The sequence below is a fragment of the Pseudophryne corroboree genome, chromosome 3 (assembly GCF_028390025.1).
Source record: "Pseudophryne corroboree isolate aPseCor3 chromosome 3, aPseCor3.hap2, whole genome shotgun sequence".
Taxonomy (NCBI): Eukaryota; Metazoa; Chordata; class Amphibia; order Anura; family Myobatrachidae; genus Pseudophryne; species Pseudophryne corroboree.
This window is the reverse complement of record NC_086446.1, coordinates 717,507-732,084: the sequence shown is the minus strand read 5'-3', so window position 1 is coordinate 732,084 and position 14,578 is coordinate 717,507. Positions and strand designations below refer to the sequence as shown.

Here is a 14,578-nt window from a genome sequence, read left to right as displayed (position 1 = left end):
CTAGTGTTACTGTATAATGTCCCATTCCCAGCAGTCACCTCTCCAGTCATCACCCAGACACATCCCCTGGTGTTACTGTATAATGTGCAATTCCCAGCAATCACCTCTCCAGTCATCACCCAGACACATCCCCTGGTGTTACTGTATAATGCCCCATTCCCAGCAGTCACCTCTCCAGTCATCAGCCAGACACATCCCCTAGTGTTACTATATGATGTGCAATTTCCAGCAGTCACCTCTCCAGTCCTCACCCAGACACGTCCCCTGGTGTTACTGTATAATGCCCCATTCCCAGCAGTCACCTCTCCAGTCATCACCAAGACACGTCCCCTGGTGTTACTGTATAATGTCCCATTCCCAGCAGTCACCTCTCCAGTCATCACCCAGACAAATCCCCTGGTGTTACTGTATAATGTGAAATTCCCAACAGTCACCTCTACAGTCTTCCCCCCAATACAACGCCCGGTGTTACTGTATAATGTCCCATTCCCAGCAGTCACCTCTCCAGTCATCACCCAGACACATCCCCTGGTGTTACTGTATAATGTGCAATTCCCAGCAGTCACCTCTCCAGTCATCACCCAGACACGTCCCCTGGCGTTACTGTATAACGCCCCATTCCCGGCAGTCACCTCTCCAGTCAGCAGATGAATGATCTTGTTGGTGAGTTCAAGGATCTTCTGGTCACTGTGTCTCTCATGTATCAGTGAGTGAGGTGGAGGCACCGTAATTGAGCTCTGGGTTCTGCTTAGCCCTTCTGACAAACGGGGATGGCTGCTGGGTGTCTCACACTCATTGGATGTCTTCTTCACTACTGTGCAATCCTGCGAAATGGGGGAGGCATCAATATCCCTGTAAATACTGCCAGATCCCCTCACCTCCCCAGTCATGTCCCTGTATTATTACTATAGATATGTGATGTCACTGTGACACTCCCAGATTCCCTCACCTCCCGAGTCATGTCTTTGCATTATTACTATAGATATAAGTGTAGCTCCCTAGTATGATGCTATGATTTGTATGAGTGTAAATAAATTAAATTTATATGGTAGTTATATGCCCTTGAGGGTGATCCTATTTCAATGCACCCTGTACTATGGGATCAGCAGGACAATGGGACTAGATGGGCACGACGGGACTGGAGAAAATTCTTCTAGAATCCCACGCACCAGGACAAAGTGGTGTTCGCGTGCTGGGGTAGGAGGATACAGCGTCCGAGGAGAGAGACCGTTAACTGGAAAAAGGACTGACCGGTAAACGGAGTTTAGAGGCGGTGTGGTGCAGAGAGCGGAGAGTGGACGGGTGGCAGTGGGTGAAGTCCTGAGTCCCTGAGCCTGGCCTGAACTGGTGGTGTGACAGTGGCCTGACTACGAGCAGGGGCAGCTCGGCAGAAGAAACGGGGAGTGACCTGACCGCGGAGACAGGAGATTCGGTCACGCTGCACCGACCGGGCGTGCCGCTAGTTAGCGACGGCAAGTGACGGCTTCTCTTGGGTCACTGGGTTTATACATAAGCAGCGGTGGCGGACAGTGAAAGACGTGCCCATCAGGTGGGTGGTCCTACGCAGTACAAGAAGACAGAGTCGTAGCCTACGAAACGGGGGATGTGATACAGGAGGCGACCAGCGTTGCTCAGTAAGGAGGAGGCAGAAGGCGTGGGGGGAGTAACGGCTGGACATCCAATTCGCATACGAGTCTTAAGTGAAGCTCCACCACAGCACTCAGTACATGCCCAAGGAATGTTAATTGGATTTGAAGAAGCCCTAGGTGTAATATAGGGACGAATGCTGTGCACACAGCCCTTAGTCCGGCTACTGCGGAAAACGTAGTGAGACTGATATTCATATACAGATAGGCCGGCACCATCTACGGTACCTGCGGAACCCGTAGTGAGACTGCTATTCATATACAGATAGGCCTGCACCATCTACGGTATCTGCGGAACCCGTAGTGAGACTGCTATTCATATACAGATAGGCCTGTACCATCTACGGTATCTGCGGAACCCGTAGTGAGACTGCTATTCATATACAGATAGGCCGGCACCATCTACGGTATCTGCGGAACACGTAGTGAGACTGCTATTCATATACAGATAGGCCGGCACCATCTACGGTATCTGAGGAACCCGTAGTGAGACTGCTATTCATATACAGATAGGCCTGTACCATCTACGGTATCTGCGGAACCCGTAGTGAGACTGCTATTCATATACAGATAGGCCGGCACCATCTACGGTATCTGCGGAACCCGTAGTGAGACTGCTATTCATATACAGATAGGCCGGCACCCTCTACGGTATCTGCGGAACCCGTAGTGAGACTGCTATTCATATACATATAGGCCTGCACCATCTACGGTATCTGCGGAACCCGTAGTGAGACTGCTATTCATATACAGATAGGCCTGCACCATCTACGGTATCTGCGGAACCCGTAGTGAGACTGCTATTCATATACAGATAGGCCGGCACCATCTACGGTACCTGCGGAACCCGTAGTGAGACTGCTATTCATATACAGATAGGCCTGCACCATCTACGGTATCTGCGGAACCCGTAGTGAGACTGCTATTCATATACAGATAGGCCTGCACCATCTACGGTATCTGCGGAACACGTAGTGAGACTGCTATTCATATACACATAGGCCTGCACCATCTACGGTATCTGCGGAACCCGTGGTGAGACTGCTATTCATATACATATAGGCCTGCACCATCTACGGTATCTGCAGAACCCGTAGTGAGACTGCTATTCATATACAGATAGGCCGACACCATCTACGGTATCTGCGGAACCCGTAGTGAGACTGCTATTCATATACAGATAGGCCTGCACCATCTACGGTATCTGCGGAACTTGTGGTGAGACTGCTATTCATATACAGATAGGCCGGCACCATCTACGGTATCTGCAGAACCCGTAGTGAGACTGCTATTCATATACAGATAGGCCGGCACCATCTACGGTATCTGCGGAACCCGTAGTGAGACTACTATTCATATACAGATAGGCCGGCACCATCTACGGTACCTGCGGAACCAGTAGTGAGACTGCTATTCATAGACATATAGGCCTGCACCATCTACGGTATCTGCAGAACCCGTAGTGAGACTGCTATTCATATACATAAAGGCCTGCACCATCTGCGGTATCTGCGGAACCCGTAGTGAGACTGCTATTCATATACAGATAGGCCTGCACCATCTACGGTATCTGCGGAACTTGTGGTGAGACTGCTATTCATATACAGATAGGCCGGCACCATCTACGGTATCTGCGGAACCCGTAGTGAGACTGCTATTCATATACAGATAGGCCGGCACCATCTACGGTATCTGCGGAACCCGTAGTGAGACTGCTATTCATATACAGATAGGCCGGCACCATCTACGGTATCTGCGGAACCCGCAGTGAGACTGCTATTCATATACAGATAGGCCGGCACCATCTACGGTATCTGCGGAACCTGTAGCGAGACTGCTATTCATATACATATAGGCCTGCACCTTCTACGGTATCTGCGGAACCCGTAGTGAGACTGCTATTCATATACATATAGGCCTGCACCATCTACGGTATCTGCGGAACCCGTAGTGAGACTGCTATTCATATACAGATAGGCCGGCACCATCTACGGTATCTGCGGAACCTGTAGTGAGACTGCTATTCATATACATATAGGCCTGCACCTTCTACGGTATCTGCGGAACCCGTAGTGCGACTGCTATTCATATACAGATAGGTCGGCACCATCTACGGTATCTGCGGAACCCGTAGTGAGACTGCTATTCACATACAGATAGGCCGGCACCCTCTACGGTATCTGCGGAACCCGTAGTGAGACTGCTATTCATATACAGATAGGCCGGCACCATCTAGGGTACCTGCGGAACCCGTAGTGGGACTGCTATTCATATACATATAGGCCTGCACCATCTACGGTATCTGCGGAACCCGTAGTGAGACTGCTATTCATATACAGATAGGCCTGCACCATCTACGGTATCTGCGGAAACTGTAGTGAGACTGCTATTCATATACATATAGGCCTGCACCATCTGCGATATCTGCGGAACCCGTAGTGAGACTGCTATTCATATACAGATAGGCCTGCACCATCTACGGTTTCTGCGTAACCCGTAGTGAGACTGCTATTCATATACAGATAGGCCGGCACCATCTACGGTATCTGCGGAACCTGTAGTGAGACTGCTATTCATATACATATAGGCCTGCACCATCTGCGGTATCTGCGGAACCCGTAGTGAGACTGCTATTCATATACATATAGGCCTGCACCATCTACGGTATCTGCGGAACCCGTAGTGAGACTGCTATTCATATACAGATAGGCCGGCACCATCTACGGTATCTGTGGAACCAGTAGTGAGACTGCTATTCATATACAGATAGGCCGGCACCATCTACGGTATCTGCAGAACCCGTAGTGAGACTGCTATTCATATACAGATAGGCCGGCACCATCTACGGTATCTGAGGAACCCGTAGTGAGACTGCTATTCATATACAGATAGGCCTGCACCATCTACGGTATCTGCGGAACCCGTAGTCAGACTTCTATTCATATACAGATAGGCCGGCACCATCTACGGTACCTGCGGAACCCGTAGTGAGACTGCTATTCATATACAGATAGGCCTGCACCATCTACGGTATCTGCGGAACCCGTAGTCAGACTTCGATTCATATACAGATAGGCCGGCACCATCTACGGTACCTGCGGAACCCGTAGTGAGACTGCTATTCATATACAGATAGGCCGGCACCATCTACGGTATCTGAGGAACCCGTAGTGAGACTGCTATTCATATACAGATAGGTCTGCACCATCTACGGTATCTGCGGAACCCGTAGTCAGACTTCTATTCATATACAGATAGGCCGGCACCATCTACGGTACCTGCGGAACCCGTAGTGAGACTGCTATTCATATACAGATAGGCCAACACCATCTACGGTATCTGCAGAACCCGTAGTGAGACTGCTATTCATATACATAAAGGCCTGCACCATCTGCGGTATCTGCGGAACCCGTAGTGAGACTGCTATTCATATACATATAGGCCTGCACCATCTACGGTATCTGCGGAACCCGTAGTGAGACTGCTATTCATATACAGATAGGCCGGCACCATCTACGGTATCTGCGGAACCCGTAGTGAGACTGCTATTCATATACAGATAGGCCGGCACCATCTACGGTATCTGAGGAACCCGTAGTGAGACTGCTATTCATATACAGATAGGCCTGCACCATCTACGGTACCTGTGGAACACGTAGTGAGACTGCTATTCATATACAGATAGGCCTGCACCATCTACGGTATCTGCGGAACCCGTAGTCAGACTTCTATTCATATACAGATAGGCCGGCACCATCTACGGTACCTGCGGAACCCGTAGTGAGACTGCTATTCATATACATATAGGCCTGCACCATCTACGGTACCTGCGGAACCCGTAGTGAGACTGCTATTCATATACAGATAGGCCTGCACCATCTACGGTACCTGCGGAACACGTAGTGAGACTGCTATTCATATACAGATAGGCCGTCACCATCTACGGTATCTGCGGAACACGTAGTGAGACTGCTATTCATATACAGATAGGCCTGCACCATCTACGGTATCTGCGGAACCCGTAGTGAGACTGATATTCATATACAGATAGGCCGGCACCATCTACGGTACCTGCGGAACCCGTAGTGAGACTGCTATTCATATACATATAGGCCTGCACCATCTGCGGTATCTGCGGAACCCGTAGTGAGACTGCTATTCATATACAGATAGGCTGGCACCATCTACGGTATCTGCGTAACCCGTAGTGAGACTGCTATTCATATACAGATAGGCCGGCACCATCTACGGTATCTGCGGAACCTGTAGTGAGACTGCTATTCATATACATATAGGCCTGCACCATCTGCGGTATCTGCGGAACCCGTAGTGAGACTGCTATTCATATACAGATAGGTCGGCACCATCTACGGTATCTGCGGAACCCGTAGTGAGACTGCTATTCATATACAGATAGGCCGGCACCATCTACGTTATCTGCGGAACCCGTAGTGAGACTGCTATTCATATACAGATAGGCCGGCACCATCTACGGTATCTGAGGAACCCGTAGTGAGACTGCTATTCATATACAGATAGGCCTGCACCATCTACGGTATCTGCGGAACCCGTAGTGAGACTGCTATTCATATACAGATAGGCCGGCACCATCTACGGTATCTGCGGAACCCGTAGTGAGACTGCTATTCATATACAGATAGGCCTGCACCATCTACGGTATCTGCGGAACCCGTAGTGAGACTGCTATTCATATACAGATAGGCCGGCACCATCTACGGTATCTGCGGAACACGTAGTGAGACTGCTATTCATATACAGATAGGCCTGCACCATCTACGGTACCTGCGGAACACGTAGTGAGACTGCTATTCATATACAGATAGGCCGGCACCATCTACGGTATCTGCGGAACACGTAGTGAGACTGCTATTCATATACAGATAGGCCGGCACCATCTACGGTATCTGCGGAACACGTAGTGAGACTGCTATTCATATACAGATAGGCCGGCACCATCTACGGTATCTGCGGAACACGTAGTGAGACTGCTATTCATATACATATAGGACTGCACCATCTACGGTATCTGCGGAACACGTAGTGAGACTGCTATTCATATACAGATAGGCCGGCACCATCTACGGTATCTGCGGAACCTGTAGCGAGACTGCTATTCATATACAGATAGGCCTGCACCATCTGCGGAACCCGTAGTGAGACTGCTATTCATATACAGATAGGCCAACACCATCTGCGGTATCTGCAGAACCCGTAGTGAGACTGCTATTCATATACAGATAGGCCTGCACCATCTGCGGTATCTGCGGAACCCGTAGTGAGACTGCTATTCATATACATATAGGCCTGCACCATCTGCGGTATCTGCGGAACACGTAGTGAGACTGCTATTCATATACAGATAGGCCGGCACCATCTACGGTATCTGCGGAACCCGTAGTCAGACTGCTATTCATATACAGATAGGCCGGCACCATCTACGGTATCTGCGGAACCCGTAGTGAGACTGCTATTCATATACAGATAGGCCGGCACCATCTACGGTATCTGCGGAACCCGTAGTGAGACTGCTATTCATATACAGATAGGCCGGCACCATCTACGGTATCTGAGGAACCCGTAGTGAGACTGCTATTCATATACAGATAGGCCTGCACCATCTACGGTATCTGCGGAACCCGTAGTCAGACTGCTATTCATATACAGATAGGCCTGCACCATCTACGGTATCTGCGGAACCCGTAGTCAGACTTCTATTCATATACAGATAGGCCGGCACCATCTACGGTACCTGCGGAACCCGTAGTGAGACTGCTATTCATATACAGATAGGCCTGCACCATCTACGGTATCTGCGGAACCCGTAGTGAGACTGCTATTCATATACATATAGGCCTGCACCATCTACGGTATCTGCGGAACCCGTAGTGAGACTGCTATTCATATACAGATAAGCCGGCACCATCTACGGTATCTGCGGAACCCGTAGTGAGACTGCTATTCATATACAGATAGGCCTGCACGCGGGGGCAGGACACAGTTATATACACACGCACGCGGGGGCAGGACACAGTTATACACACGCGGGGGCAGGACACAGTTATACACACGCGGGGCAGGACACAGTTATACACACGCGGGGCAGGACACAGTTATATATACACGCGGGGCAGGACACAGTTATATATACACGCGGGGCAGGACACAGTTATACACACGCGGGGCAGGACACAGTTATACACACACGCGGGGGCAGGACACAGTTATATGGGGCAGGACACAGTTATACACACACGCGGGGCAGGACACAGTTATACACACACGCGGGGCAGGACACAGTTATACACACGCGGGGCAGGACACAGTTATACACACGCGGGGCAGGACACAGTTGTATACACACACGCGGGGCAGGATACAGTTATATGGGGCAGGACACCGTTGTATACACACACGCGGGGCAGGATACAGTTATATGGGGCAGGACACCGTTGTATACACACACGCGGGGCAGGACACCGTTGTATACACACACGCGGGGCAGGACACCGTTGTATACACACGCGGGGCAGGACACCGTTGTATACACACGCGGGGCAGGACACCGTTGTATACACACGCGGGGCAGGACACCGTTGTATACACACGCGGGGCAGGACACCGTTGTATACACACGCGGGGCAGGACACCGTTGTATACACACGCGGGGCAGGACACCGTTGTATACACACGCGGGGCAGGACACCGTTGTATACACACGCGGGGCAGGACACAGTTGTATACACACGCGGGGCAGGACACAGTTGTATACACACGCGGGGCAGGACACAGTTGTATACACACGCGGGGCAGGACACAGTTGTATACACACGCGGGGCAGGACACAGTTGTATACACACGCGGGGCAGGACACAGTTGTATACACACGCGGGGCAGGACACAGTTGTATACACACGCGGGGCAGGACACAGTTGTATACACACGCGGGGCAGGACACAGTTGTATACACACGCGGGGCAGGACACAGTTGTATACACACGCGGGGCAGGACACAGTTGTATACACACGCGGGGCAGGACACAGTTGTATACACACGCGGGGCAGGACACAGTTGTATACACACGCGGGGCAGGACACAGTTGTATACACACGCGGGGCAGGACACAGTTGTATACACACGCGGGGCAGGACACAGTTGTATACACACGCGGGGCAGGACACAGTTGTATACACACGCGGGGCAGGACACAGTTGTATACACACGCGGGGCAGGACACAGTTGTATACACACGCGGGGCAGGACACAGTTGTATACACACGCGGGGCAGGACACAGTTGTATACACACGCGGGGCAGGACACAGTTGTATACACACGCGGGGCAGGACACAGTTGTATACACACGCGGGGCAGGACACAGTTGTATACACACGCGGGGCAGGACACAGTTGTATACACACGCGGGGCAGGACACAGTTGTATACACACGCGGGGCAGGACACAGTTGTATACACACGCGGGGCAGGACACAGTTGTATACACACGCGGGGCAGGACACAGTTGTATACACACGCGGGGCAGGACACAGTTGTATACACACGCGGGGCAGGACACAGTTGTATACACACGCGGGGCAGGACACAGTTGTATACACACGCGGGGCAGGACACAGTTGTATACACACGCGGGGCAGGACACAGTTGTATACACACGCGGGGCAGGACACAGTTGTATACACACGCGGGGCAGGACACAGTTGTATACACACGCGGGGCAGGACACAGTTGTATACACACGCGGGGCAGGACACAGTTGTATACACACGCGGGGCAGGACACAGTTGTATACACACGCGGGGCAGGACACAGTTGTATACACACGCGGGGCAGGACACAGTTGTATACACACGCGGGGCAGGACACAGTTGTATACACACGCGGGGCAGGACACAGTTGTATACACACGCGGGGCAGGACACAGTTGTATACACACGCGGGGCAGGACACAGTTGTATACACACGCGGGGCAGGACACAGTTGTATACACACGCGGGGCAGGACACAGTTGTATACACACGCGGGGCAGGACACAGTTGTATACACACGCGGGGCAGGACACAGTTGTATACACACGCGGGGCAGGACACAGTTGTATACACACGCGGGGCAGGACACAGTTGTATACACACGCGGGGCAGGACACAGTTGTATACACACGCGGGGCAGGACACAGTTGTATACACACGCGGGGCAGGACACAGTTGTATACACACGCGGGGCAGGACACAGTTGTATACACACGCGGGGCAGGACACAGTTGTATACACACGCGGGGCAGGACACAGTTGTATACACACGCGGGGCAGGACACAGTTGTATACACACGCGGGGCAGGACACAGTTGTATACACACGCGGGGCAGGACACAGTTGTATACACACGCGGGGCAGGACACAGTTGTATACACACGCGGGGCAGGACACAGTTGTATACACACGCGGGGCAGGACACAGTTGTATACACACGCGGGGCAGGACACAGTTGTATACACACGCGGGGCAGGACACAGTTGTATACACACGCGGGGCAGGACACAGTTGTATACACACGCGGGGCAGGACACAGTTGTATACACACGCGGGGCAGGACACAGTTGTATACACACGCGGGGCAGGACACAGTTGTATACACACGCGGGGCAGGACACAGTTGTATACACACGCGGGGCAGGACACAGTTGTATACACACGCGGGGCAGGACACAGTTGTATACACACGCGGGGCAGGACACAGTTGTATACACACGCGGGGCAGGACACAGTTGTATACACACGCGGGGCAGGACACAGTTGTATACACACGCGGGGCAGGACACAGTTGTATACACACGCGGGGCAGGACACAGTTGTATACACACGCGGGGCAGGACACAGTTGTATACACACGCGGGGCAGGACACAGTTGTATACACACGCGGGGCAGGACACAGTTGTATACACACGCGGGGCAGGACACAGTTGTATACACACGCGGGGCAGGACACAGTTGTATACACACGCGGGGCAGGACACAGTTGTATACACACGCGGGGCAGGACACAGTTGTATACACACGCGGGGCAGGACACAGTTGTATACACACGCGGGGCAGGACACAGTTGTATACACACGCGGGGCAGGACACAGTTGTATACACACGCGGGGCAGGACACAGTTGTATACACACGCGGGGCAGGACACAGTTGTATACACACGCGGGGCAGGACACAGTTGTATACACACGCGGGGCAGGACACAGTTGTATACACACGCGGGGCAGGACACAGTTGTATACACACGCGGGGCAGGACACAGTTGTATACACACGCGGGGCAGGACACAGTTGTATACACACGCGGGGCAGGACACAGTTGTATACACACGCGGGGCAGGACACAGTTGTATACACACGCGGGGCAGGACACAGTTGTATACACACGCGGGGCAGGACACAGTTGTATACACACGCGGGGCAGGACACAGTTGTATACACACGCGGGGCAGGACACAGTTGTATACACACGCGGGGCAGGACACAGTTGTATACACACGCGGGGCAGGACACAGTTGTATACACACGCGGGGCAGGACACAGTTGTATACACACGCGGGGCAGGACACAGTTGTATACACACGCGGGGCAGGACACAGTTGTATACACACGCGGGGCAGGACACAGTTGTATACACACGCGGGGCAGGACACAGTTGTATACACACGCGGGGCAGGACACAGTTGTATACACACGCGGGGCAGGACACAGTTGTATACACACGCGGGGCAGGACACAGTTGTATACACACGCGGGGCAGGACACAGTTGTATACACACGCGGGCAGGACACAGTTGTATACACACGCGGGGCAGGACACAGTTGTATACACACGCGGGCAGGACACAGTTGTATACACACGCGGGGCAGGACACAGTTGTATACACACGCGGGGCAGGACACAGTTGTATACACACGCGGGGCAGGACACAGTTGTATACACACGCGGGGCAGGACACAGTTGTATACACACGCGGGGCAGGACACAGTTGTATACACACGCGGGCAGGACACAGTTGTATACACACGCGGGGCAGGACACAGTTGTATACACACGCGGGGCAGGACACAGTTGTATACACACGCGGGGCAGGACACAGTTGTATACACACGCGGGGCAGGACACAGTTGTATACACACGCGGGGCAGGACACAGTTTGTATACACACGCGGGGCAGGACACAGTTGTATACACACGCGGGGCAGGACACAGTTGTATACACACGCGGGGCAGGACACAGTTGTATACACACGCGGGGGCAGGACACAGTTGTATACACACGCGGGGCAGGACACAGTTGTATACACACGCGGGGCAGGACACAGTTGTATACACACGCGGGGCAGGACACAGTTGTATACACACGCGGGCAGGACACAGTTGTATACACACGCGGGGCAGGACACAGTTGTATACACACGCGGGGCAGGACACAGTTGTATACACACGCGGGGCAGGACACAGTTGTATACACACGCGGGGCAGGACACAGTTGTATACACACGCGGGGCAGGACACAGTTGTATACACACGCGGGCAGGACACAGTTGTATACACACGCGGGGCAGGACACAGTTGTATACACACGCGGGGCAGGACACAGTTGTATACACACGCGGGGCAGGACACAGTTGTATACACACGCGGGGCAGGACACAGTTGTATACACACGCGGGGCAGGACACAGTTGTATACACACGCGGGGCAGGACACAGTTGTATACACACGCGGGGCAGGACACAGTTGTATACACACGCGGGGCAGGACACAGTTGTATACACACGCGGGGCAGGACACAGTTGTATACACACGCGGGGCAGGACACAGTTGTATACACACGCGGGGCAGGACACAGTTGTATACACACGCGGGGCAGGACACAGTTGTATACACACGCGGGGCAGGACACAGTTGTATACACACGCGGGGCAGGACACAGTTGTATACACACGCGGGGCAGGACACAGTTGTATACACACGCGGGGCAGGACACAGTTGTATACACACGCGGGCAGGACACAGTTGTATACACACGCGGGGCAGGACAACAGTTTGTATACACACGCGGGGCAGGACACAGTTGTATACACACGCGGGGCAGGACACAGTTGTATACACACGCGGGGCAGGACACAGTTGTATACACACGCGGGGCAGGACACAGTTGTATACACACGCGGGGCAGGACACAGTTGTATACACACGACCGGGGCAGGACACAGTTGTATACACACGCGGGGCAGGACACAGTTGTATACACACGCGGGGCAGGACACAGTTGTATACACACGCGGGGCAGGACACAGTTGTATACACACGCGGGGCAGGACACAGTTGTATACACACGCGGGGCAGGACACAGTTGTATACACACGCGGGGCAGGACACAGTTGTATACACACGCGGGGCAGGACACAGTTGTATACACACGCGGGGCAGGACACAGTTGTATACACACGCGGGGCAGGACACAGTTGTATACACACGCGGGGCAGGACACAGTTGTATACACACGCGGGGCAGGACACAGTTGTATACACACGCGGGCAGGACACAGTTGTATACACACGCGGGGGCAGGACACAGTTGTATACACACGCGGGGCAGGACACAGTTGTATACACACGCGGGCAGGACACAGTTGTATACACACGCGGGGCAGGACACAGTTGTATACACACGCGGGGCAGGACACAGTTGTATACACACGCGGGGCAGGACACAGTTGTATACACACGCGGGCAGGACACAGTTGTATACACACGCGGGGCAGGACACAGTTGTATACACACGCGGGGCAGGACACAGTTGTATACACACGCGGGGCAGGACACAGTTGTATACACACGCGGGGCAGGACACAGTTGTATACACACGCGGGGCAGGACACAGTTGTATACACACGCGGGGCAGGACACAGTTGTATACACACGCGGGGCAGGACACAGTTGTATACACACGCGGGGCAGGACACAGTTGTATACACACGCGGGGCAGGACACAGTTGTATACACACGCGGGGCAGGACACAGTTGTATACACACGCGGGGCAGGACACAGTTGTATACACACGCGGGGGCAGGACACAGTTGTATACACACGCGGGGCAGGACACAGTTGTATACACACGCGGGGCAGGACACAGTTGTATACACACGCGGGGCAGGACACAGTTGTATACACACGCGGGGCAGGACACAGTTGTATACACACGCGGGGCAGGACACAGTTGTAATACACACGCGGGGCAGGACACAGTTGTATACACACGCGGGCAGGACACAGTTGTATACACACGCGGGGCAGGACACACGTTGTATACACACGCGGGGCAGGACACAGTTGTATACACACGCGGGGCAGGACACAGTTGTATACACACGCGGGGCAGGACACAGTTGTATACACACGCGGGGCAGGACACAGTTGTATACACACGCGGGGCAGGACACAGTTGTATACACACGCGGGGCAGGACACAGTTGTATACACACGCGGGGCAGGACACAGTTGTATACACACGCGGGGCAGGACACAGTTGTATACACACGCGGGGCAGGACACAGTTGTATACACACGCGGGGCAGGACACAGTTGTATACACACGCGGGCAGGACACAGTTGTATACACACGCGGGGCAGGACACAGTTGTATACACACGCGGGGCAGGACACAGTTGTATACACACGCGGGGCAGGACACAGTTGTATACACACCCAGGACCTCGCGGGGCAGGACACAGTTGTATACACACGCGGGGCAGGACACAGTTGTATACACACGCGGGGCAGGACACAGTTGTATACACACGCGGGGCAGGACACAGTTGTATACCAGCACGCGGGGCAGGGACACAGTTTATA

General features: G+C 53.2%; 1 protein-coding gene across 3 annotated transcripts in view; it reads right to left on the bottom strand.

Moving 5' to 3' along the window:
* LOC135054473 (zinc finger protein 420-like) overlaps positions 1-14,578 on the bottom strand; it is an 89,848-nt gene that overhangs the window by 62,757 nt on the left and 12,513 nt on the right. For 2 of the 3 annotated variants that reach the window (XM_063957570.1, XM_063957568.1), the window contains exon 2: positions 633-824. The exons of the other annotated variant lie outside the window; for it this stretch is intronic. The gene's annotated coding sequence lies outside the window, so the exon portion shown is untranslated. The remainder of the gene's footprint in view (positions 1-632; positions 825-14,578) is intronic. 3 annotated transcript variants of the gene reach the window in all.